The sequence below is a fragment of the Bubalus bubalis genome, chromosome 17, assembly GCF_019923935.1.
Source record: "Bubalus bubalis isolate 160015118507 breed Murrah chromosome 17, NDDB_SH_1, whole genome shotgun sequence".
In the NCBI taxonomy this organism is placed as follows: domain Eukaryota; kingdom Metazoa; phylum Chordata; class Mammalia; order Artiodactyla; family Bovidae; genus Bubalus; species Bubalus bubalis.
In genome coordinates, this window is record NC_059173.1 from 69,853,898 (window position 1) to 69,879,913 (window position 26,016).

General features: G+C 38.8%; 1 long non-coding RNA gene across 2 annotated transcripts in view; it reads right to left on the reverse strand.

Annotated features, from left to right (window-relative positions):
- LOC123330029 overlaps positions 1 to 26,016 on the reverse strand; it is a 75,035-nt gene that overhangs the window by 41,329 nt on the left and 7,690 nt on the right. Inside the window, exon 2 of one of the 2 annotated variants that reach the window (XR_006545722.2) lies at positions 20,829 to 20,960. This is a non-coding gene — a long non-coding RNA (uncharacterized LOC123330029). Of the gene's footprint in view, positions 1 to 17,454; positions 20,961 to 26,016 lie in introns of those variants that run through there. The other variant, XR_006545721.2, reaches the window with a different exon arrangement.

Consider the following 26,016-nt stretch of genomic DNA (forward strand, 5'->3'; position numbering starts at 1 on the left):
TGCTGCAGTGAACATTGGGGCACATGTGTCTTTTTGAATTATGGTTTTCTCAGGGTATATGCCCAGTAGTGGGGCTGATCAATCATATGATGGTTTTATTCCTAGTTTTTAAAGGAATCTCCATACTGTTCTCAACAGTGGTTATATGTATTTACATTCCCACCAACTATACAAGAGTGTTCCCTTTTCTTACATCCTCTCTAGTATTTATTGTTTGTATATTTCTTGATGATGGCCATTCTGACTGGCATGAGGTCAGAACTACTCATTATAGTTTTGATTTGCATTTTTCTAACAATGAGTGATGTTGAGCATTTTTAAAATGTGTTTAATGGCCATCTGTATGTCTTCTTTGGAGAAATGTCTCCTTGGGTCTTCTGCCCACTTTTTAACTTAGTTGTTTGTTTTTCTGATATTGAGCTGCTTGTATGTTTTGGAGATTAATCTTTTGTCAGTTGCTTCATTTGCAATTATTTTCTCCCATTCTGAGGATTGTCTTTTTATCTTGTAGACCATGATTTTAGACTTGGTCTAAAATGATGATCTTGTAGACCTTTGCTGTGCTGAAGCTTTTAATTAGCTTCCATTTCTTTATTTTTGTTTTTGTTTCCACTACTGTCAGAGATGGATCATAGAGGGTCTTGCCTGGATTTATATCAAAGAGTGTTTGGCCTGTTTTCCTCTAAGAGTTTCATAATTTCTTACATTTAGGTCTTTAATCCATTTTGAATTTATTTTTGTGCATAGTATTAGGGACTGTTCTAATTTCATTCTTTCACATGTAGCTATCTGATTTTCCCAGCACCACTTACTGAAGAGACTGTCTTTCCCCCATTGTATATTCTTGCCTCCTTTGTCAAAGATAAGGTGTCCATAGGTGTGTGGGTTTATCTCTGGGTTTTCTATCTTGTTCCATTGGTCTATATTTCTTTCTTTCTTTCTTTTTTTATAGCACAGCTTTTTAATGTGAAGTGTTGAATGAATGAATTCTGATCACATTTGTCTAGAACAAGAAGCAAGTGCATCAAAAAGGCACCGTGGGCCTAGATTTGATGCTCCAGTCAATCCTAATCATCTCCAAGTCTCTGTTTCCATCACTGATCTTTTAGTTAGGTTTGTAGTCTTGTTTTCAACTACCTATTGAAGACCATTTTTTGGTGGAGGAAAACAGTGTTTGTTCCCTTTAGCTATTGACTATGTATCTATAGGAATTGTGGTTTTACCCAATGGCCTTGGCTTAACTAACTCACCATCTCTGGCCTTACTGACTTAGTTAGTTAACCTCTTTTGGATATATGTGGCTTGACTTTACATGTTAGTTAAAATGAGTTAAGATCCTTGAAAGTGAAAGTGAAAGTCACTCAGTCATGTCCGACTTTTTGTGACCCCATGGATTAAACTATACAGTCCATGGATTTCTCCAGGCCAGAATACTGGAGTGGGTAGCCTTTCCCTTCTCCAGGAGATCTTCCCAACCCAGGGATTAAACCCAGGTCTCCCGCATTGCAGGTGGATTCTTAACCAGCTGAGTCACAAGGGAAGCCCAAGAATACTGGAGTGGGTAGCCTATCCCTTTTCCAGTGGGTTTTCCTGACCCAGGAATCGAACCAGGGTCTCTTGCATTGCAGGCAGAATCTTTACCAACTGAGCTATCAAGGAAAGGCTTAAGATCCTTGAAAAATTATTAAACTTGATGGTAATGAAAATTAATTTCAAAATACATGCAAATATAAATATATCATTGATTCAATCAACATTTATTCAATTTCAATACATTTAAGTCCTATAATAAGTGCTGGTGATGCAAGACTAACTCTATTTTGATGTTTATTATATAAATTATATTCAGACCTTCTTTAATACTTTTCTGAAGAAAGAGAGAAGTACTATAAAAGTCATGAAGGAGTACATTAAGGTATATTAATAGAGTCTGGGTATTCACTGATACTAATGATGAGTGAAACTTCATTTCAGGAACCTAAAAAAATTAACATTTTTCTTCTCAATTTTAGCCTGGGGCATTTATGTCAGGAAGTAAGTGTGAGGAAGAAATGAGTTGTGTATTTATCTCTAAAGAAGTTCCATTAGTGGCTTTGGGGAAGATATGAAAACAATGAAAAATATTTGTCAAATATCTGTAAGAAAACAGTAAAAATTTTTGGATGAGCTGCAAGTCATATAATCTCCAGGTGCCAGGATCATTTATCATATACTTATTCTATATCTTCACTAGGTTATTTAATAGCTCACTGAAACTTAGAATATTAGGAGTGAAATTCTTGATTTTTCCTCATCCTCATATTTGCTTCTTCTTAGTAAGTGACACCACCATTCACTGTTGTTAGGCCAAAACCTGCTACATGTATCCCACACACAGAGAATCATAAATATTCCAAATCTGATCATTCCTCATCATGCCCACCAGTTCTATCCAAATCCAAGCCAGCATTTGAGTATAATTTTCTAATTGCTTCTATTCTTACTTTTTCCTCAATCTATTCTTTCTCCTTATGGCAGAAAGTGAAGAACTAAAGAAATTTTTGATGAAAATGAAAGAGGAGGGTGAAAAAGTTGGTTTAAAACTCAGCATTCAGAAAACTAAGATCATGGCATCTGGTCCTATTACTTCATGGCAAATAGATGGGGAAACATTGGAAACAGTGACACACTTTATTTGGGGGGGGGGGCTCCAAATCACTGCAGATGGTGACTGCAACTATCCTCAGAATGGGAGAAAATAATTGCAAATGAAGCAACTGACAAAAGATTAATCTCCAAAACATACAAGCAGCTCAATATCAGAAAAACAAACAACTAAGTTAAAAAGTGGGCAGAAGACCCAAGGAGACATTTCTCCAAAGAAGACATACAGATGGCCATTAAACACATTTTAACTAAATTAAAAGACACTTGCTCCTTGGAAGAAAAGTTATGACCAACTTAGACAGCATATTAAAAAGCAGAGACGTTACTTTGCCGACAAAGCTCTGTCCAATCAAAGCTACGTTTTTCCATTAGTCATGTATGGATATGAGAGTTGGACTATAAAGAAAGCTGAGTGCTGAAGAATTCATGCTTTTGAACTGTGGTGTTGGAGAAGACTCTTGAGAGACCCTTGGACTGCAAGGAGAGCCAACCAGTCCATCCTAAAGGAGATCAGTCCTGGGTGTTCATTGAAAGGACTGATATACTTTGGCCACCTGATGCGGAGAGCTAACTCATTTGAAAAGACCCTGATGCTGGGAAAGATTGAGGGCAGGAGGAGAAGGGGACGACAGAGCATGAGATGATTGGATGCATCACCGACTCAATGGACATGGGTTTGGGTGGACTCCAGGAGTTGGTGATGGACAGGGAGGCCTGGCGTGCTGCAGTTCATGGGGTCTCAATGAGTCAGACATGACTGAGTGGCTGAACTGAACTGATTCTCTATCCTTACAACATTCAACATGCTCTTTTAAAAGAGTATGTAGACTACATATAATCTGTTTTAAAATGTCTAGTGGTCCCTGGTATTAGAATAAGGCAGAATTTATTAACTTGACCAACATAGGACCATGTATAACTTTGTCTCTTCATGCTCCTCAAACTCTATCTCCTTAATTCCCATTCACCCTTTCTGTACCAGCTGCACTGACCTCCTTCCACGTCCTTGAAACCTCCAGGTTTAAACTGATCAAAGACTTTTCCTTTTGATATTCCCTAGTCAAACGCTCTCCCTTCCATCTGCCTTCTTAATGTTCTCTGTGGTGTTGGTTACCATGAAACTATTCTCTTTATTCATTTACTTGCTTATTTTGTTTCCCTTGAGTAGAATGAGATTTATAGGACCTGTGATTTTCTGTGTACTCTTCTCTACCATACCCTGGCATCTAGAATAGAATAGGGCATACAGTGGGATTCTCAGTAAACATTTGTTGGATAATCTCAGCATATTAAAAATAGGAAAAAATGTATTTGTTCTGGGGTAATTCATGTAATGATGAAACATTTCATAACATTTCATAAACATTTCATAATGATGAAACAGAGCATTTCATCATTATTGCACTGTGTTCATTAATCAAATTATGCACTTTAATTTTATTTTTAGATAACCTTATAATATATGAGAAATATTTTTAAATATATGATAGAAGAAATATAGCAAGAAGAAAGGATATTTTAAATGGCTTATTTTCCTTTTCTGTATGTTTTATAATTAAATATTAAGAAATCACTCTGGATTATTCATCTACAAAATTAGGTGATTAGGGTGGAAAATAGCTTAAAGATTTTTTTCTGGCAGAGTTGTATTTTGCTGATCTGCTGTTAGTCAGTCTTCTGTATCTGCTGGTTCTGCATCCACTGATTCAACTAATTTTAGATAGAAAATATTCAGGGAAAAAATCCAGAAATTTCCCCAAAGCAAAACTTGAATTTTCTACATGCCAGGAATTAGTTACATTGCATTTATTTTGTCTTTATAATGGTTTACACAGCATTTACATTGTGTTAGGTATTATAAGTAATCTAGAGATGATTTTAAAGTATACCACAGGATGTGCTTAAATTACCTGCAAACCAATGCCATTTTATACAAGGGATTTGAGCATCTGTGGATTCTAATATCTGTAGGGGTTCTGGAACGAATCTCCCATGGATACCAAGGGAAACAAAGGGCTGTATGTCATCAAATGAAATCTACACAAATCTAATGGTGTTGAAATGGAGAAGGAAAGGCAACCCACTCCGGTATTCTTGCCTTGGAAATCCCAAGGACAGAGGAGCCTGGTAGGCTATAGTCCATGGGGTTGCAAAGAGTCGGACAGAACTTAGTGACTAAACAAACAGCAATGATGTTGGAAACATTGGTTTAAACGCTTTTAAGAATATTCTACTTAATTTAAGGGAACAGAAGTAGGTAACATAACATCTAATAACTTTGACATTCTGTTGTGCTGCAGATTCTGTAGACCAGAGTTACATTTACCAAACAGGTCCCCTTAACCTCAATCAAAGAAAATAAAATTCAGTGGTGAGACATTTATTATCAATTTTAAAAATTGACAAGTCCTTCCTAGTTTTAGCAAGCAATGTTTTGGTTTTCATTTTATTTTATAAATGTACAATATTATTAAATGTCCTCATATTTAGAATTCAGTTGGTATACTAAAGAAACTTAATCAATGCTCTGATCAGTTGTATGTTCATGATGTTGAGTTCCTTTCTGGTAGTGATTTTCCCACAGGGAAGTTGTAGGACAGAGAACAGGGGGAAACAGCAAAAGTCAGCGTTTATCTGGATTTGAGGATAAAATACAACAGCAATAACAGTAATTCAAGGAAACAAATGGTACCCATCACAAAATGTGTATGGAAAAGTTCCATGAGATTTCAGAGAAAGGGATCTCATTTTTAGTGTGGGAAGGAGAAATAATCAGAGATTTAACAGGAAAGACAATTTGTAATTTGTTCCCACAGAGATACAGGATGGGGGAAATTCCCGGTGAGAAGAGCTACAGCCTCAGGTATTTGCGATGAAGGTGGGCTGTTTCAAGAGTGGACTGAGGCCAGGTAGTGGAGGGACTTGATGGCCGTAGAGAGGAGTGTGAATGTTGGTAACTTAAAAGGGATGGTGGAAAGTGAGTAGCATGGTTGAACTTTTGTTTTGGGAAGATGATCATGGCAGCCAGATGAAAGAAGAGAAGAACTTTGGGGGTAGAACTATTAGCGTGATAGTCCAGGTAATGTGATGGGCAATGCAGTGGAAATGATAGAGCACTGAAGGGCTGGAGAGGGGAGGTATGTGCAAAGCTTCAAGTCGAGGATGGAAAAGCTAATTTGGTGTGGAGAAGGAAAATAAGCTGAATTTTAGAAATGCTGAATTTGAGCCTCTAAGTGATCCCTAAGTGAAGTCGTTGAATGGACAGTTTTACCTATAGATTTCAGACTGGCATGAAAACTTAGGGGTGGAAAGGAAGTCTTTGTTGGTGATTCAAGAGATTTGGGTTCTTGGGACTTCAGATTCACATACAAGTCTCCACGTTGCTTCATTAAAATTTTAGCCACCTCCATAGAGTCAACCCCATCCCAAGCCAAATGGCAGGATTAACTCCTCATTTCCCCTTTTCAAAAGCCAACTCTGAGGCCTTCATTTTGGAGAACACATAAGGCTCTAAGCTGCTAAGTAATCCAAAAAAAAAAAAAAAAAAAAAAAAAAAGAGAGAGAGAGAGAAAGATTTTCAAATGAAAAGACTTATAAACCTGAGTTTTGGATTGGCTAATTATTATAACTGTCTCATAGCAGCTATTCACTCTGAAAGGGACACAGCAAAACAAAGACACTAGGGCTGAGAAACAGCACAAAAAATATCTCTCCTGCAGAACACAGGCCACATGGCTTGAACCAGTGCAGACATCCACTGAGACAAAATATAGAATTAAAGTCATAGGATTGAGAATGTCAAAAGGACCTAGAGAGCATCTAGTTAATGCTCCCTAATTTATGGTAAAAGAAGTTGAAACTTGCAGAGGGTAAGTGAGACTCTCAAGGTCACAGAGGTAGTTATTGGCACAAAAGGGGCTATTGAACTCATTGGGTTTCTCTCAGAGCAGTGGGCTTTTATTGTTTTGCAATAAAAATGAATGGATAAATGCCCATAAAGCAAGAAATCACATGTAACATGTGTGTCTTTATTTTTGCAGCATTAATTGAATTATTAAAGCAAAGACCCAGGTACGAATATGGTAGAAGTATGCAGTAGCATAAACCTTTCACACACTCCTCTCTATTAGAGAGGGCAATAAAGGACATATGTCTTCAGTGAAAACTTACAGATTTTTGTTTTCAGAATAAAGTGGAATATTTCAAAGCACTAACAGGTAAAGGAAACTTAAAAACATGTATATTCCTTTTGCTTCTACTAATGGCCTGGTACCACCTGCTCCTGATCAGATAAAAATGCTGTGTTTTCAGTCTTCACTGTTCTGGCCACAACCGAGGATAATGTGCGAGTCTCCACAGATTAGGTATTTTAGTTCAGATGGAGAGTTGTTACACACGCAGTTCAATAGCTCTACCCGAGAAATTAGACTGAAATTATGGAAAGGACACTTTCTGATGACGTGCTCAGTGCTGCTTATTCTCCTTGGAGCATGGTCACTGCCCTTGGGGTGGTGGTAGACCTGAGTTTTCCACCCATTACTGCCTGCTGGGAGAAGTGACTCAAGAGGCATGGAGTTCTCAGCACTATATGCAACATTTTCCATGCAAACCAGCTTTTTTCTTTAGTTTTAAAAGTGACTTCATGTCAGTGTGACCCCCATATATTTGAGTATTGTTAGACTTTGAGTCTGCTTTAAGAGTGAGCATATTAAACAAAACAAATTTTACCCCCCTATACTACTCCCTATGCATTTATTAACATTCTTAGAAGTATTTTCTTGGGATTTAGGTGGGAGATTTATGTTCTGGATCTTTTTTTCCTCCCACAATCATTTCTATATTTAAAAGTTTTCAAATACATTCCACCTCTACAGAAGGGAAACATGATAGATACAAAAATATTCCAATAGTAATATTCCATTGCGTGAATATATTACATTTGGTTTATCCATTAATCAGTTGATGAACAATTGAATTTTCTTACCTTTTGGATGTTTTAAATAATGCTGATGTGAACACTCAATTACAAGTCTTTGGATGTATGCTTTCAATTCTTCATCTGGTCAATGTTTGGGCTTCCCAGATGGCCCTAGTGGTAAAGAATCCACCAGCCAATACAGGAGACATAAGAGATATGAGTTCATCCCTGGATCAGGAAGATCCCGTGGAAGAGGGCATGGCAACCCATTTCAGTATTCTTGCTTGGAGAATCACACGGACTGAGGAGCCTGGTAGGTTACAGTCCATTGAGTCGCGAAGAGTCAGACACGACTGAAGTGACTTAGCGCACATGCACACCGTCATTCTTTGGCATGGTTAACTTGAAGAATAACCAAAAGTTGGTTGCAGATATTTTATTTCTAAAAGGGACATACACTCTTTTATTTTCTTATCGATGGAATTCATTTCAATAGCATTTATTTCTTCTGTACTGAAAAAGGTAAGACTTTTATAGTGGAGATAAATGTAAATCTTAGTAGGTGAAAGTGACTCAAGTATGCTAGTTTTTATTAGCTAAAGGAGCTGAGAAAAAAGTTAATCAGGTCAATAAACCAGGGATGACTAAAATACTGATTATCAGCCATAATTTCTTTATCACAAATTTTCCTGGTTGAATACCATAATGGTTAATTTTATGTGTCAACCTGACTGGGCTACAGGTTGCCTGGATATCTGGTCAAACATTATTCTGGATGAGAGTGTTTCAGATTGGAATTGACATTTACTTTGGTAGACTAAGTGAAGCAAATTGCCCTCCCTAATGTGGGTAGAGCTCATTCAATCAGCTGAAGTCCTGAATAGAGCAAAAAATGCTGATTTGCACCCAACGGAGAATTCCTTGCTCCTGTTTTTGAACTGGGACACCAGCTTTTTCCTACATTTGGATTCAAACTGAAGCAATGGTTCTTCCTGGGTATTGAGCCTGCCAGCCTTCAGAATTGACCTATGCCATTAGCTCTCCTGGATTTCCAACTGCCCACTCACCCTGCAGACCCAGCACTTGTCATCCACTGCAATCAAGTGAGCCAATTTCTTATAATAAATCTCTCCATACATACACATTTATCTACAGAAATATCAATATCATTAGCAATATCAATCTAATTTATATATATGCTGCTGCTGCTAAGTCACTTCAGTCGTGTCCGACTCTGTGCGACCCCATAGATGGCAGCCCACTAGGCTCCCCCATCCCTGGGATTCTCCAGGCAAGAACACTGGAGTGGGTTGCCATTTCCTTCTCCAATGCATGAAAGTGAAAAATGAAAGTGAAGTTGCTCAGTTGTATCTGACTCTTAGTGACCCCATGGACTGCAGCCTACTAAGCTCCTCCATCCATAGGATTCTCCAGACAAGAGTACTGGAGTGGGGTGCCATTGTCTTCTCACACACACACACATACACACACACACACACATATGGACTTCCCAAGTGGCACAGTGGTAAAGAGTTCACCCACCAGTGCAGGAGATCCAGGTTGATCACTGGGTTGGGAAGAGCCCTTGGAGTAGGAAATGGCAACCCATGCCAGTATTCTTATCTGGAAAATTCCATGGACAGAGCAGCCTGGCAGACTACAGTCTATGGGGTTGCAAAGAATTGGACACAACTGAGCATACACATTCCATACCACATATATTTATATGGCTTCCCTGGTAGCCCACTCAGATGGTAAAGAATCTGCCTGCAATGCGGGAAACCCGGGTTCAACCCCTGGTTTGAGAAAATCCCCTGGAGAAGAGAATAGATACTCACTCCTGTATTCTTGTCTGGAGAATTCCATGAACAGAGGAGCCTGATAAGCTACAGTTCATGGGGTCACAGAGTCTAACACGACTGAGCAACTAACACACACATTATATATGTGTGTGTGTATATATATATATATTTGTTATTGGTTCTGCTTTCTGGAGTACTCTAACACAAATGTCTGGACACCTTCCCCACTTACTTCCCTCTTGCTGCTAGGACCAGCGTTGGTGGACGTGAGTGGACAGGAAGAGCAGAGAGTGGGATGTCGCTATGCCTCCCTTTGATCTACTGCTGTTTCCCACTGTCTGTGGCTCTTTGATGTTCACATGAGGAGGAAGCTGGTGAGAGGTGGAGATGTATATTGGTCGAAAGGTATTGGAGAGAGAAATTTAGCAGAGGGATATGTCTCAAATTTATGATGCCTCTATAGAAAGTTGATTATCAGATTCTTTCATTTGTTAATGTGTTTTGTTTGTTAATTTGTTTCACTTGTTAATTTCTCAGGTAAAAATGTTTAACTTGCAGGTTTCATACAGTTGCTGTAAGATTGTTTCAATATGACTTACCATACCTTTTTCATACCAAAATGTTAGATGATGAAAATAAATCCATTAATGTCTTCTGTCTGCCTTTCGGGCTTATTTCTTGTTAACGCTTATTACCCATTGTTTACTAAGAGTGAAATATTCCTGAGAGAATCTCTGGCAGAGGACAGCCAGTTTTAGATCTGCCGAGTCCTATAACTGTCTTCTTTTTTCTTCCAGAAGATGACTCAGTCACCCTCACTGGTTCTTGAGCTTCATCTTCTCAGTTTTGTTCAGCTTAATAAATATTTGTGGGGCATCTCTTATTCATTGGGCACAGAGCTAAAGCCTTTAGAAGCTCACTTCCTAGTTGGGAGAGACAAACTTGTGAGCAAAAACAGTTCAGTAAATGTTGGTCTGCACTCTGGTATATACATCCATGACAGGTCCACCCATAAGGCTTGCGGGGCCTGGGGCAAGAACAAAGCACATGTTCCACACATGTAAAGATTGGAAATTTGTAAATCTAACTAACAGACCATTGCCAAATTAGATATGTGCTATCCTCATCCCTTGATACATACACCTGTATGACCAAGTTTGAACCTAGAAATATGGCTCCTTGGAGTTCTACACAGAAACATGGAATTGAAGGAAAGCCAGTCCTTGACCTGCAGCCCAACCCCTTCTTGCTCCATTCCTGGTTATCACATACTGTGGGGGGCTTGCAAACACACTCCCAGCCCAGAAGTGCAGAGTGCATCCATGTGGACACAAACAGCTGGACTTTGGCCACATGTGAGCCTAAGGGTGCATACCCCAGGGCCTTGAAAGTGGGGTCTGGACCATTTGTACAGAGAATTCTGTGTCCAGGGAACCTAAAGCAAGCTTCAGAAGGGGTGGATGGGCTCTGGGTAAACATTTCCACTTGGCCCTGAGGAGGCCTTCACAGGCAGGAATATAAGAGCCCTGGGAAGTCTGGATGTGGGGTGTGCACTTCTTGGCATGGAACCCAGGTGCACACAGATCCTGCCACAAGGCACAGTGGGAGTTTCAGGTGGACTCTCAGCAAAAAAAAGAGTTAGGGAAGATTTCTGGAGGAAATAATATCTGAGCTAAGATGTTGAAGGGGAGGGTAGCCAGATAAGCAAAGATGGACAGGCCATCACGAGCTGAGCAATCAGCAGTGGCTCATTTGTAGAGAGGTGGCAGGCACAGTGTTACCATGCAAGAAACTAGGAAGGCGGCACCTTCCCCTCTGCCAGCGGCAGTCTGTAGGCACAAACACCTAGCAATGGTGTGGTATTTGAATTTATAAATTTCAAGTCTTTAGGCATGTGGCACCTGGGCTTCTTCTTGGCCCAAACTCACCTAATTCAGTTCAGTTCAGTTGCTCAGTTGTGTCTGACTCTTTGCCATCCCATGGACTGCAGCATGCCAGGCTTCCCTATCCATCACCAACTCCCAGAACTTGCTCAAACTCATGTCCATTGAGTCGATGATGCCATCCAACCATCTCATCCTCTGTCGTCCCCTTCTCCTCCGGCCTTCAATCTTTCCCAGCATCAGGGTCTTTTCTAATGAGTCAGTTCTTCGCCTCAGGTGGCCACAGTATGGGAGTTTCAGCTTCAGCATCAGTCCTTCCAATGAATATTCAGTAGTGATTTCTTTTAGGATGGACTGGTTTGATCTCACCGAGACCTTGAGTTTAATCTACAGGCTGTGGGGACCCTAACAAGTCTTCACCTCTAGACCTGCCTGTGGTTTAGACTGTGATCTCTTCAGCAGCTTTGGGTTTCAAAGCATCTTCCACTCAGGGTTTCTGCTCCAGGCTCCTGTCCTAGGTCCAGAGCAGTCAGGAGCTCTCTGGCTCTCAGAACCCTGGCAGTGACTTCCTGTTGCCAGTCTTGGCAGTAGCCAAGGTAGAACTCTGGTTCTACCTGAAACTTTTTGCAATGTATGGTGATATTGTTACATTTCCTCCTCTTTTCTTTCTTTCCAAGACATTTCTGCCACAATCTATCTGTTCATCCATCTGTGCTATTGGGTGTTTAACAGTGTTCATGTGCTCACACTGCCTTTACTGAAATGCCACCATCCTATAAATTCAACAAATGCATGGATTTGGACTTCTATTGGTTTTGATCACTGATGTATCCCAAGCCATTAGAGCAAAGCCTTACCCTTGGAGGAAGAACAACTGATGAAATGTCCTTTCTTCTTTCCCTGACATGACAGTTTTTAATTAGGCTTTAAAACCCATGTGTAGATTTCACTTCCAGAAGACTGCTTACTTCTGGGATGGCATAGATGCCCATTCTGGTTTGGCCCAGCACTTAGCACACACCTCAGTCCTTAACATTTGTCTTCAGGTTGACTTTTTGAATCTCCTGTTGTTTTAGGCCCCTAAGCTTGGAGTTTTTATGTTTATCTCTGTATCTTCAGTTCATATTATCACAGCTCTCAGACCATACTGAGAAAATGATAAATGTTTGTAAATGCATGTCTTACTATGATATCTTCTCCAAACTTTAAGCCAAATGCACACATAAAATCAACTTTGTATATTTCAAAGACACCCCAATGTCATGCTTCCCTGGATTTTCTTGTGGCTCTACCCGATATATCTTGTTGCTGTGTTGAAAAATAATTCCGCTTCCAATTACCTACTCTATTTTATTGCAGTTATCTTGACAAGACATTTTATTGACTTCTGAGAGTCTAAAAATGACCTGGCTTATACTTGACACTCAGTAAGTGTTGGTAAATCAATGAATAGCAATCATACTTCTCTACAAACCTGCTTATTGCTGCCATTGTTTCCCATCAGAGTGACTGTCGCCAATCTTCACCAAGTTACTCAAATCAGAAAGCCAGCTCTCATTCTTTCTTATGGTTTATTTTTAAAATTTCAGTTAAGGTATAACTAACTTTTATAGAATACTCAACCATTACGTGTTCAGTTCAGTGAGCTTTGACAATTATTTACCCATATAACAATTGCCCAAAACAAGACAGAGAACATTTCCATCACTTAGACAATGTCCATTGTGCTCTTTTCCAGTCAACCCAACTCCTCAGAACCAACAATTTTCTGACTTCTGACACCATAGATTCATTCTGCCTATGTTTTTTAATTTCATTTAAGTTAAACCATATAGTATGCACTCTTTTGGGCCTGACTTCTTTCCTTAGCATATTTTTTTGCTTAACACATTGCAGTGCCTGTTGCTATATATATCAGCAATTTGTTCATGTTTAAATCTGAGCAGTATTCCATTGCATGAATATATCATAATTTGTTTATCCACTGCTTATGATTGATATTGAGATTGTTTCCAGTTTGGGGTTATTATAAATAAGACTTCTGTGGACATTCCTATGCAGTCTTTTGGAAGGGATGTGTTTTTATTTCTCTCGGGTGAGTACCTAACAACATGTGGGGTTGTGTGTCCCTGAGACCACCCTCAAGTTCAATAATTCACTAGAAGGATGCATAGGACTCAGCAAACTATTATGCGTATGGTTACAGTTTATTGTGGTTTAGAGATTAAAATTAGCAATGAGAAAAGCCTCATAGAGCAGAGTCCAGGAGAGACCAGGTGTGAGCTTCCAGTTGTTTGCTTCTCAGTGGAATCAAACAGCAGTGCTTAGACACTGACGTATGATAATACATGCAGGTATTTTCAACCAGAGAAGCTAACCTGATCCTCGGCTTCAGGTTTTGTATTAGTGGTTGGCCGTGCAGACAAAGCTGACTGCTCACGTGGTGACTTTGGTTTCCAGCCCCTCCAGAGGCTAAGCTGTGTGACCCTCACAAATCACGAGGCCCATCCCAAGGCCCACACATAAATCACTATCTGGTGTGGCTCAAGGCAAAGACAAGATATTCCAAAGACAAAAGATTAATACCCAGAGTTGGGAGGAAAGAACGAAACAGTTTTTGGGCAGGATCAGTCCCTTAATGCACAGAGTATAGCTGCAAGGTCACAGTAGGTTTATATTCAACTTTTTAAAAAACTAAGAAATTGCTATCCAAGTGGCTGTACCTGTTTACATTTCCACTAGCAGTGTATGAGAATTCCAGTTGTTTCACATCTGTACCAACATTCAGTATTGTAAGTCTTTTTTATTTTAGTAGCTATTCTTAGTGATTTTGAATATAATTTGTGATTTTAATTTTCATTTTTTCTGATAATAATGTGAGCACCTTCTAATGCTCATATCTTTTAGTATAAATCAGTGGGCATTTTTGTATAGCTTCTCGGAAGTTATTCTTGACACTTCTCATGCTTTTACATTCTGTATCCAATCCTTCATCAAGCCTTCTTGATTTCATGTCTGAAATATCTCTCAAACTCTGATTTTCTCCATCTCTACCAACACCACCCTAAACTGAACCCATGGATCTCTATCCTGGGCTTCTCCAGTGGCTTTTTAGTGCTTTACCTACATCCCCAGTGACCACCCTCTGATCTATTCTCTATTACAGATGGAATGGTATGTTGAAAATTTCATTCCTATTATTTTATAATTTTTCCTACACACACCAAAATAAAAGCAAAAACAAACAAAGCAAACTTCATTGCCTTACCACTCCTTTTAGAATAAAGCATTTCCTGGCATGATGGATAAAACCTTGCAATCTCAAGCCCTCGCGTGCTCTCCAGTCTTCTTTTCTGTCCTTCTCACCCTTGCTTTCTATTCTACAATCATGCTGGCTTTCTTTCTATCCTTGTTTTCACCTCCGGCTCTCCCCTACATACAGTTTATATTTGTGCTGCTACTTATGCTTGGAAATTCTCCTTCCTCTCTTTTTCAATAAGTTAACTTCTTCCCATCTTTCATAGTTCAACTCAAGTTTCACTGGCTTAGAGAAACCTTCCACAACTTCCATGACTAGGTCCAATTCCTCAGTGGTAGGTATTCTTGGCTTTCTATGTAGCTCTTCTGAAGGTGATTTATCAGAGCTGAAATTTAAATTTATTTCTGTGATTTTTTATTTCTCTTTCTCTCTCAGTGCCAATACAGAAGGACTCAGTGGTATGCTGGAATCAACTCTAAGAACCAGTCATGGGCTTTTTCCAACTCCACTATCAGAGGCAGCACATTGATAGCTTGAAGTTAGCTAGGGTTCACATATTTACACCGTAGAAACTGGCAAATGATATGGACTAGAGATGTCCCCCCTTCCTCAAAAGCTGGTGGTTTAAATGTTTGCCAACACACTACTAGAAGCACCAGGGGTTTTTTTCTCCAACATTATATCCTCACCAAATAAGAAAGTCGTTGGCCACAATAATTTATCAACTAATATGTGTTAAATAAGTGAATAATTTAGTACCCTGGGCTCTCCAATATCCTTGGAATAGCTTTTTGCTCTTTTCTCATCAAACTCTCTTTAATATTTTGAAGGAGGGTCATTGGACCCTGGTCTGTTTACTATTTTTGACTTGGTTGCAGGAATAAAAATATTAATATTGTATTTATAATCATTAACTTTTTCTGGATAGCCTGTGGAATAGGTTTTCTCTTTTCCTGTGCTCCAAATTTGCTGGTTCCTCAAAGGCCACCCTGTTATTAGGGAAAATCAAATGACCCAGCATGAAACAAATGGGAACTAAGAGGAGACAGGCAACAGAGAGAATATATATAAATTTATGTAGAGTATGTTTATCAACAAAAACCTCTTAAAGTTTCATTTCTGTTCTTCTGATTTAAGCTTTTCTGGAATTATTTTCTTTAGCGTGTGTGGAATGTATTGTGGAGAACTGTTCAGGGTTCAGGTTAAGCTGTTAGCCAAGTTAATTGCTGCCTGTGGGGATGCAACATGATATAACTCTAGTTTTCTCAAGTTTTAGTCATTCCATGTTACTGTTATTATTTTTGCCATGACATCATGTGGTAACACATCTGCTGCTGCTGCTGCTGCCGTGTCACTTCAGTCGTGTCCGACTCTGTGAGACCCCACAGATGGCAGCCCACCAGGCTCCCCCATCCCTGGGATTCTCCAGGCAACACATCTGCAGGCCAATTATATTGTTATTTGTAATATTTCATATTTTTCTTAAAATTGAGCCACCTTTAAAAACCTAAATTTATTTTTAAAGGCATTTGTATAATGCTTTTAAATGCTTTATTCTCCCAAAGTACCTTAAACTGACACATGGCACTTAGAAGATGTGCACCAGAAGTCACCTCATGCTCTGCCAGTAGTATCCCTAGCACAATTTGGGGAAAAAAATAATAGCACAGAACATGGATTTTGGGGTTATCCACACTTGTATTGTTTTCTTAGATATCCCAGAAAGTCAGATTTCCTCTCTAGGACTTATATTATCTGTAAATGCAGCTCCCTGAATCTGGGGTGGGTAATAAATAAAATGATGTACAGAACTGGATGACCAAGGGGTAGAGCTCATAGGAGATGCTCATAGATTAATTTCTTTTTCCATTTATTACTCATCTTTACTACTTTACTGGTTCAATCACCGCTTTATGACTCTTACTAAAGCATATTTTTATTGGGATGAAATTTTTACATAGTAAAATGCATAAATCTTAGGTGCATACATGTCAACATCTGTTCATTATTGGTTCTAGATTTACTGTTTAAATTGAATGTCTGAATATTTGACCTCTTGTATCATGTCTGGTATATACCATATGTTTGATTTTAGAAGCATCACGACTTCTATGAGTTTTTTTATTCATATCAAGAATGCTGTATGATTCTGAGTTAAAAGTACTGAATATTTACAGTTGTGAAGTATTGCTCAAGCGTTCTTGTTAGTAATATTCGTTCCATTATTCTTACTATCAATATGAAGACTGAGGTTTTCTGTGGTTATTCAGTCACTCAGTCATGTCTGATTCTTTGCGACCCCATGGACTGCAGCACGCCAGGCTTCCCTGTCCATCACCAATTCCCAAAGCTTGCTCAAACTCATGTCCATTGAGTCAGTGATGCCATCCAACCATCTCATCCTCTGTCTTCCCCTTCTCCACATGCCTTCAGTCTTTCCCAGTATCAGAATCTTTTCCAATGAGTTGGCTCATAGCATCAGGTTTTCTAACTTGGACAAACCTCTAACTTGTTATCCATACTTTGCTCAGGAATGAATAACAGCCTTGTTCCATATGGATCACTTAGCAATCAGCAACTTGCAATTCAAAATCAGCAGCTCTCTGGGGGCAGATTCAGAAGTGTGAAACGATCTTGCAAGGGTTGCTGATTTGTGTTTCTGCCTCAAACTGCAAGAAGTTAGCAATTAGCCATCTTTGGTGTATTTCCACAGCTGGTCTTGAGTCATGATCAATCAAAAGCAGGAATCAGGAATCATGATAAAAGGAACCATGCTTAGATACCAGATTGCCTAATACCAGCTCAATTCATCCATCAACAAAACATATTGCTTGCTTGCTGTGAACCTGGCCATTCTGGTGTCGTGTCTGCCAAACCCTCCTTGACAACACCAGTCCTCATCGAACTCTCTCCTCTGAGTCCTGCATTTGTGGACTTGCTGCTCTGTTATGCCTATCACAATGAACCCTTCTCATGTGACAAGCATCCTTCATGAGGGCAGTGTGCAACCTCAGGAAACATTGTATTTTTTTTTATTATTTTGTGAGGGAGCATGTCTTGTTTTCATAAGTTCTGTCCCTTAAGGGCCACATAGAAACGTGGTCAATTTGTTGGAGGTTTGGGAAAAAACAAATCTTACTTAACATAAAGAATCTTCTTATAAGCAGAAATGTCTACCAGTTAGATGGCTGCCCCAAGACAGCGAGTATCCTCCAAAGGCATTATTCAAACAAAAGCTCCACAATCATCTGACAGGATGATGTAAACAGAGAATTAAAAAGTTCAGAAGGGTAAACTAGTTGAGCTCCAAGGCCCTTTATATATAGATTGTATAATTCTACACATTCTAAAGTACCTTGAATGGTTGCCAGCACAAGGCATAAGCAGTAGAGTTGGAGACAGAAGATCTACAAACCTAAATAAGTAGGCTTTTGTAAAAACCAGCCTTCTTCACTAACATACTAACAAAGCATAGAATTAACTAGTGTTAGTTATTCACTTTAAAATACTTTGATATAGACAGTGGGTCATAATGGCTGTCATTATTAGTCAGCTTAAGCCACAACCCAAGTCATCCTAGTATATTCACTAGATCAGCTAGCATTTCTAATCAGGAAGCCTGTACCTCAGAAGTAACATTAACATCTCTAAATGCTTCCATTATCCAGAGGGGCAGAGGACTTAGGGGGACTGTGAACCCTAGAATCAGACCGCCCCCATTGGAGTCTTGGTTCTGTTATTTACCAGTTATAATATCTCAGGAATTTAAATTACCTGCACTTCAATTTCTGAGCCTGTAAACTGGGAATATACTAATGACTATGTTGTAGACTGCCAAGAGGATTAAATGAGTTAACACATATAGTTTTTAGAGCACTATATGCCACAGAGTAAGTGCTGTGTAAGTGTTAAATGAACAAAATCAATTGACATCAGATCCTTTGCTTAATAACGTTCTAAGTGTCAGAAATGAGTTCTCACTGGTGAAATTAAAGGTACCCAAATTGTGTAGATTGGTTACCATAAACTAAAGACTGTCCTACTCTTGCATGAGTGGGATATAGAGCAAGGCTTGAAAGCATGACATTCAAAATTTAATCCTTAATTGTCTAGGTCCAGCATTTGAGTCAAAGGATTCTGGTTTCCTGATGTCAACTGTAATGGAAACAGAATCCTACCACTGAAGTAGATATCATTTTGCCTTAATTAGACATTAAATGTATGATGGTAATTGGAGCAATAAAAACATAAAGAACTAGAATTTATGGAGCTTACACACAGGTTATATGAATATTTGTTTGTCTACTTGCTAATGAATATTTGTATAGTAAATATATTTATGTGACAGAATTTATTCTCAGTGGAGAGGTTGTGGGGTAGAAGCTAATTCTCACCCATATTAAATACAAATTGTAGTATTACCTACAAATATGGTCTATTCTAAGAACTGCAGATAATGAAATTGAATTAAGTTCACTTAACAAGAAAAGGAGAATAGACTAGGATATATCAAGATGCAAGCTTCCGAGGTGGTGTGGTGGTCAAGAATCCACCTGCCAATGCAGGAGATGTGAGTTTAATCCCTGGGTCAGGAAGATCCCCTGGAGAAGGAAATGGCAACCCACTCCAGTATTCTTGCCTGGGAAATTCCATGGACAGAGGAGCCTTGTGGGTTACAGTCCATAGAGTTGCAAATAGTCAGACATGACTGAGTGACTGAGCACACACGCATGTCAAAGTGCAATGGTTCAGTATGATCCACTGAACTCAGTAAGTCAGAAGACTCTGAAACACTAGCAGAGAGGGTAAAACATGAACCTCCATAAATGGATGAAACATAGCTAACAACAGTATAATAAAGATAGGAAGGAAAGCATGAGAGTGACTGAGATTTGGAATTAGTGAGGAGTAGGAATTTAAAGATTAGATAACAGGAGTAACATCAAAATATGAAGAGATTAGAAGTTAAGGAAGTTGTTTTTGGCTGGTGGACAATACATAGCTTCCTAATATGGCTTCTCTTGACATTTCATAGAAATGCTCTCTTGCACATCATCAGTGATCTCCTAGATCCCAAAGCCTTATTTCATTTCTTCCCTTTGTTCACCTTTCTGCAGTGTTTGACCTATGATGTAATTTCCCTTTTGGAATAAGGCAAGCACAAAGGCAGAAAGGCAAGCTGTGGGCCCTTGAGAGAGTTGGGGCTGAAAATCCAGATTTGCGAAAGCAGAAGTGTTGACGTTGCAGCATCAAGGGGAGGCTGTGCTAGGTGCCTGGATGCGAAGAACTGTGATGGAACCTTGGAGGATGATGGCTGAGAGGGACGGGCAGGGGAGCAGTGATCAGAAGACAGGAAGGGAATCAGGGAGCTCAGAGAGAGAAGCCAAAGGAAACTGTGGGTGCTTACTGATGCATTCCTGTTGTGGGTGGCTCTGGAAGCTGCTAGGGCTGGGCTCTCCCTGTTTGCAGAGAGGATAGGGAAGACAGTGAATAAACTGTGGGAGGGAGCAGGAGAATAGGAGATACTTCAGCCCTGCCTACCAATTTATTAACTCCATGGATGCATCCACCTAGAAAATATTGATGATTCACTGAGATAATGATTTTCCTTGTTTTCCATTTTCTCTCTTCCTGTAGTGCCTCTTCCTTGCTTCATCAGTAAAGTAAATCACAAAATGATGGAAACCGTGTGTCTCTTCTTGACAAAGCAGAAGCCCTGTTGCCATGGGACTCCCTACAGTCTTCCATTATGATAATTATTATAAAAATATGTGTACAAGGAGGACAAATGAAAGGACCCATCAAAATGAATGTGTAATTACATTTTTTACAGCACTGTCTTCTAATCATTGGGAAATGTTTGCATTTAAAACATTTGGAATTAAAATTGATTGGTTTAATCCATGTTGTATTTCTTTCTGCAGGCTCTGGATATCCCATGTTAATAACTTTCCTTCATTTTTTTAATAGAATGTAAAGGACAATACTCTAGTGGATGGAGTCATCGATCTATCCAACAGATATTTTACCAAAAGCCTCTTACATGCTGGCTCAAGCGTCCCACCTACTAGACATATAGAAATGAATAAAAAATGCCCCTGCCTTCAGAAAGTCCTGAAAAGGTTCCACAGATAAGAAATTTTGATTTACTTTGTCAGTTGTTTGGCTTAAATATGTTTTAAAATCTGTCTGCTTCAGTTTCCTTATCTATTAAAACTTTTTGTTGTTGCTTAGTTGCCAATACTTAGAACACAGTTAAACACTCAACAAATGTGTTAAAGTCAAGGGATGATGTATGCAAAAAATAGAGAACAACATACCTAATTAATTCATGAATTTTCATGAGTTGGACCACCGTGGAGGCCATCTGGCCTGTGTCTTTTGCAATGCTGCTTGATCTTGGAGGAGGGACAATCGTGTCCGATGGATGAACTCCTCTGTTTCTGGTGCCACTGCAGAGTATTCATTATCATTACAAATCTCGCCTTTGGGAGCCCCACCCATTTAGAGTTTAGCTTACTTGGTTTATACTCAGTATAAAGAGTCTGAGTGAACTTTTAAATGCTTGACTCATTGTAGTCAAGCATGTAGGTGGCTCAGATGGTAAAGAGTGTGCCTATAATGCAGGAGACCAGGGTTTGGTCCCTGGTTTGGGGAGGTCCCCTCGGGGAAAGAATGGAAATCCACTCCAGTATTCTTACCTCGAGTATCCCATGGACAGAGGAGCCTGGTGGGCTACAGTGCATTGGATTGCAAAGTGTCGGACATGATTGAATGACTAACAATCTCACTTTCAGTCATATATAATGCTTTTGAAAAGCTAAAATTCATTTTTAACATTTGTGAAAATTTTTTGTAATCATTGTGCTTGGTTCTTTCTGTTAGGACAAAATAAATGGAACTTTTCTGCCACCTTGTTCTGCATTGTTAATCAGGTTCTGGTCAATTTATGATCACTGGCCTGTGCAAACTTAGCTGAAATCCTCAAGATACATAGAGCAATAAGAGGGATATCATCATTACATTGTTCTGTTATATGCTGGGTAAGGGGTAGGAGAGAGAGATATCAGAACTGTTTCGGCAGAATGATCACTTAGGAGAAGTTAGGGCCTGGAAAGCAATTACATGATCCTTTCCAAGCTTGTGAATAAGATTCACATGAGCTCTAATGAACATGCTGGTTTCCATAATAGAATTAAATCCAAACAAATGATAAAATGAACCTTGAATAGGATGTATAGATGTATAGGATGTAGTGTAATATTGTAGTCATGTGGCTTACACTGGAAAATCAGCATTAGTATTATCAGCCCACATCTTCTTGTGCAAAATACAGGAAGCACATATATCCAAAAGGTGTATATTTGAAAAAAAAAAACAAAACACTAATTAGAAAGGATATATGCACCCCAATATTCATAGCAATATTATTTACAATTGCCAAAATATGATAGCAAATTAGGTGTCCATCAACAGATGAATGGATAAAAAAAGATGTGATACATGCATTTGACAGTGTGGATCACCACAAATTGTGGAAAATTCTTAAAGAGATGGGAATACCAGTCCACCTTACCTGTATGCAGGTCAAGAAACAACAGTTAGAACCAGACATGGAACAATGGACTGGTTCAAAATTGGGAACGGAGTACATAGAAGCTGTATACTGTCACCCTGCTTATTTAATTTATATGCATAGTACATCATGCAAAATGCTGGGCTGGATGAATCACAAGCTGGAATCAAGATATCTGGAAGAAATACCAACAACCTCATGTATGCATATGATACCACTCTAATGACAGAAAGTGAAGAGGAACCAAAGAACCTCTTGATGAGGGTGAAAGAAGAGAGTGAAAAAGCTGGCTTAAAAGTCAACATTCAATAAATTAAGATCATGACATTGGGTCCCATCACTTCATGGCAAATAGATTAGGAAAAAGTAGAAACAGTGAAAGGTTTTCTTTTCTTGGGCTCCAAAATCACTGTGGATGGTGACTGCAAGCCATACTTCCTCCTTCGAAGAAAAGCTATGACAAACCTAGACAGCATATTGAAAAGCAGAGACATCATTTTGCCAACAAAGGTCTGCATAGTCAAAACTATGGTTTTTCTAGAAGTCATGTATGGATGAGAGAGTTGAACCATAAAGAAGGCTGAGCACTGAAGAATTGCTGCTTTTGAATTGTAGTGTTGAAAAAGAATCTTGAGAGTTCCATGGGCATCAAGGAGATCAAACCAGTCAATCCTTCAACCCTGAATATTAATTGGAAAGGCTGATTCTGAAGCTAAAGCTCCAATACTTTGGCCATCTGATGCAAAGAGCCAACTCACTGGAAAAGACCCTGATACTTTGAAAGACTGAGGGTAAGAGGAAAAGGGAGCAACAGAAGGTGAGATGGTTGGATGGCATTACTGACTCAGTGGACATGAGTTTGAGCAAACCCTGGGAGATAGTGAAGGACAGGGAAGCCTGGCATGCTGGAGTTCATGGGGTTGCAAAGAGTTGGACATGACTTAACGACTGAACAACAACATATATACACAATAAAATAATACTCAGCTATATAAAAAAAGAATGAAATTTTGCCATTTGCAGCAACATGCATGGACTTGGAGGCCATTACACTAAGTGAAATGTCAGACAGAGAAAAACAAATACTGTATGATAGCATATATAACATGGAATCTAAAAAATACATCAAGCTTGTAAATAAAACAGAAAATAAGCAAACTCACAGATATAGAGAACAAACTAGTGGTCACCAATGGGGAAAGGGAAGGGGAAATATAGGAGTAAGGGATAAGAGGTACCAACTAGAAAGATACATTGTACAACATGGGGAATATAGCCAATATTTTATAATAAATGTAAATATAGTATAACCTTTAAAATTGTTAATTACTATGTTGTACACCTATAACATATACTATTAAAAATCAAATATGCTTCAATAAAATAATAAAAAAGAAAATATGGAAAACAACCCAGTATTCAGGACTTTTTTAAAAACAACTCTAGTGTGAGGAATCTGTGTCCTGGTGATTTATTATAACATGTAAAATTTTTTTGTAATATTGACAGATTTTCAAATATTGTAAAGTTGAAAAGTTCAAAGTGTAAGGAAGAAAACAGAAGCTATCTAAAGTTCTATCACCCTGAGTTAACTACCATTAACATTTTATGCCTATACACCACAGACCTTAAATTTTTATTTAAATTATGTATGAAACATGCTGTTTTTGAATGTAACATCTTAAATTTTTTATTTTTTGTCCTCTCTCCACTTTGTCGGTTTTACTTTCCGTGTGTGTATCTCCCCATGTCCCTACCAGTGCACGTAATCATATATAAATGCACCTTATAGGGCAGTTTTTAAGTCATTGTTTTACAAAAGTAGAATTCATTATGCATACATCTCTCCTGTTACTTTGGTAAGTCAACAACAACTTGTAAAGGTTCCTTCAAGTTCATTGGTATGGATTGAAATCATTCTTTTAAAAAGCTGCAGTCTTTCATGTCGTAGATATACCACAGTATAGTCGATTTTTCTCCCACTGATGAATATTCCTTTTGTTTTAGGTTTTGCCCTTATAAACAAGGCTACAATCCATTTTTCTGGTTTATATATCTCTATGTTTGGTGCTCTCCTGTCCAAGGAAGAGTTGAAATTGGCTATACTGCTAAAGATTTGAACAGAGAAATAATTTGGCAAAATGGAATTTGCTTTCTGGAAGAGGGATACAAGTGACAAAAATAGACCAAAAAAGGACATGTAAACATTAGGTGGTTGCTGCCACACTCTGAACATCAGATGCGTTCTAAAAGTGCATGTTGATTAAAGGAATGAATGAGTGAAGGAAAAATTGCAGAATTTCTTCTTTCCCCTTATTGTTTTAAATCCATTTCAGTGAAGTGATTGATACAGATTGCTCTGGTTCTTCTGCTCTGGTTCCCATTCCATTTGTCTGTGGAGTTTAGTGATCTGAGGATGACCAGCCCATTAATTCATTGCCATTTTGTGTTACACTTCATGGTAAAGAATCTGCCTGCAATGCAGAAGACCCAGGTTCAATCCTTGGGTGTGGAAGATCCCATGGAGAAGGAAATGGCAAACCATTCCAGTATCCTTGCCTGGAGAATCCCATGGACAGAGGAGCCTGTTGGGCTATAGTCCATGGGGTCACAAAGAGTCGGACACAACCCGGCTGCTAACACTTGCATACTTCAAGGTCTATTCATGTTTGATTATCTACATGAACTGCTCAGGAGGCCAGTATGTCCACAGACACTGTGTCCTCAGGCACTAGTATTCTCTCAGTCAGTTCTGCTCAGGACGCCTATCCCACCATGTAAGTGCTGTTTAGTGATGTATTTTCCCAAAGAGCTTTGTCCTTTTACATCCTTTGTTCTCCATTGCTCAGGACGCCTATCCCACCATGTAAGTGCTGTTTAGTGATGTATTTTCCCAAAGAGCTTTGTCCTTTTACATCCTTTGTTCTCCAATCCAGTTTTGACTGTAAACTTGCCAGACAGCTGTCAGATGTCAGCACATTGGAGGCTTTCATTAACTGCTGGCCAATTTCCACATTTTCATTTCAAATATTTGTGTTTTTATCAATATATAAATCTCTCTTCCTGGGTATTTATATACCAAATCCAGATTTGGATTAATTAATTTGGATGTATTAATCATAAAATGAAAGAACATTCTAGTTCTAGAATGAAACACATTTAGATTCTTACAATTGAGAAAGTCAAGGCTCATTAGTTCACTCACTAATTTCTAGGGGCCCCTTGGTGTGCGAACTGGAAAACTTGAAACGTTTAATTATTCATGAGTTAGTTCACACAAAAAGCAGCAGAATTTCATTTCAAAAAAATATCAAGATTAGTAGACATTTCCATAATATTTTAAAATATTCATGAATGACATTTTTTTAGCTATGACGAAATTTGGTAAATTTGTCTACGCATTCCATGAATGTATGAACAACAGTGTACCAAGATTACAGTGAAATGTTTTAAAATTTTTTCCTGAGATGATTTTTTTTAGGTTTTTCTGTGATTCAGGAAGTGATGATGTCACTTCCTTTGCATAACCCAAGAAGAGGTCCCCTTGCTCTGTCCTCTGTTAACCCTCAAGTGCCCCTCAGATTCTGTAAGTCACAGACTCCTGCCTAGAGCTGAGACTGAGAGCCCTTAGGGACATGAAGGAAATAAAGTTTAAATGGCAAAACAGGGGAAGTGTCCTTTTAAATGCTAGAAAGTGAAAAGGAGAAGATGGAAAGAAAACAGAAGAACGACTACAATAATGACAACAACTAATATATATTGAGTGCTTACTATGATAGCTATTTACATGCTTATTTCATGTATCTGTATAGGAAGTTTGGGATTTCCTGGTGGCTCAGTGGTAAAGAATCTGCTTTCCAAGGCAGGAGATGCAAGAGGATTTGATTCCTGGGTCGGGAAGATCCCCCGGAGAAGGAAATGACAACCCACTC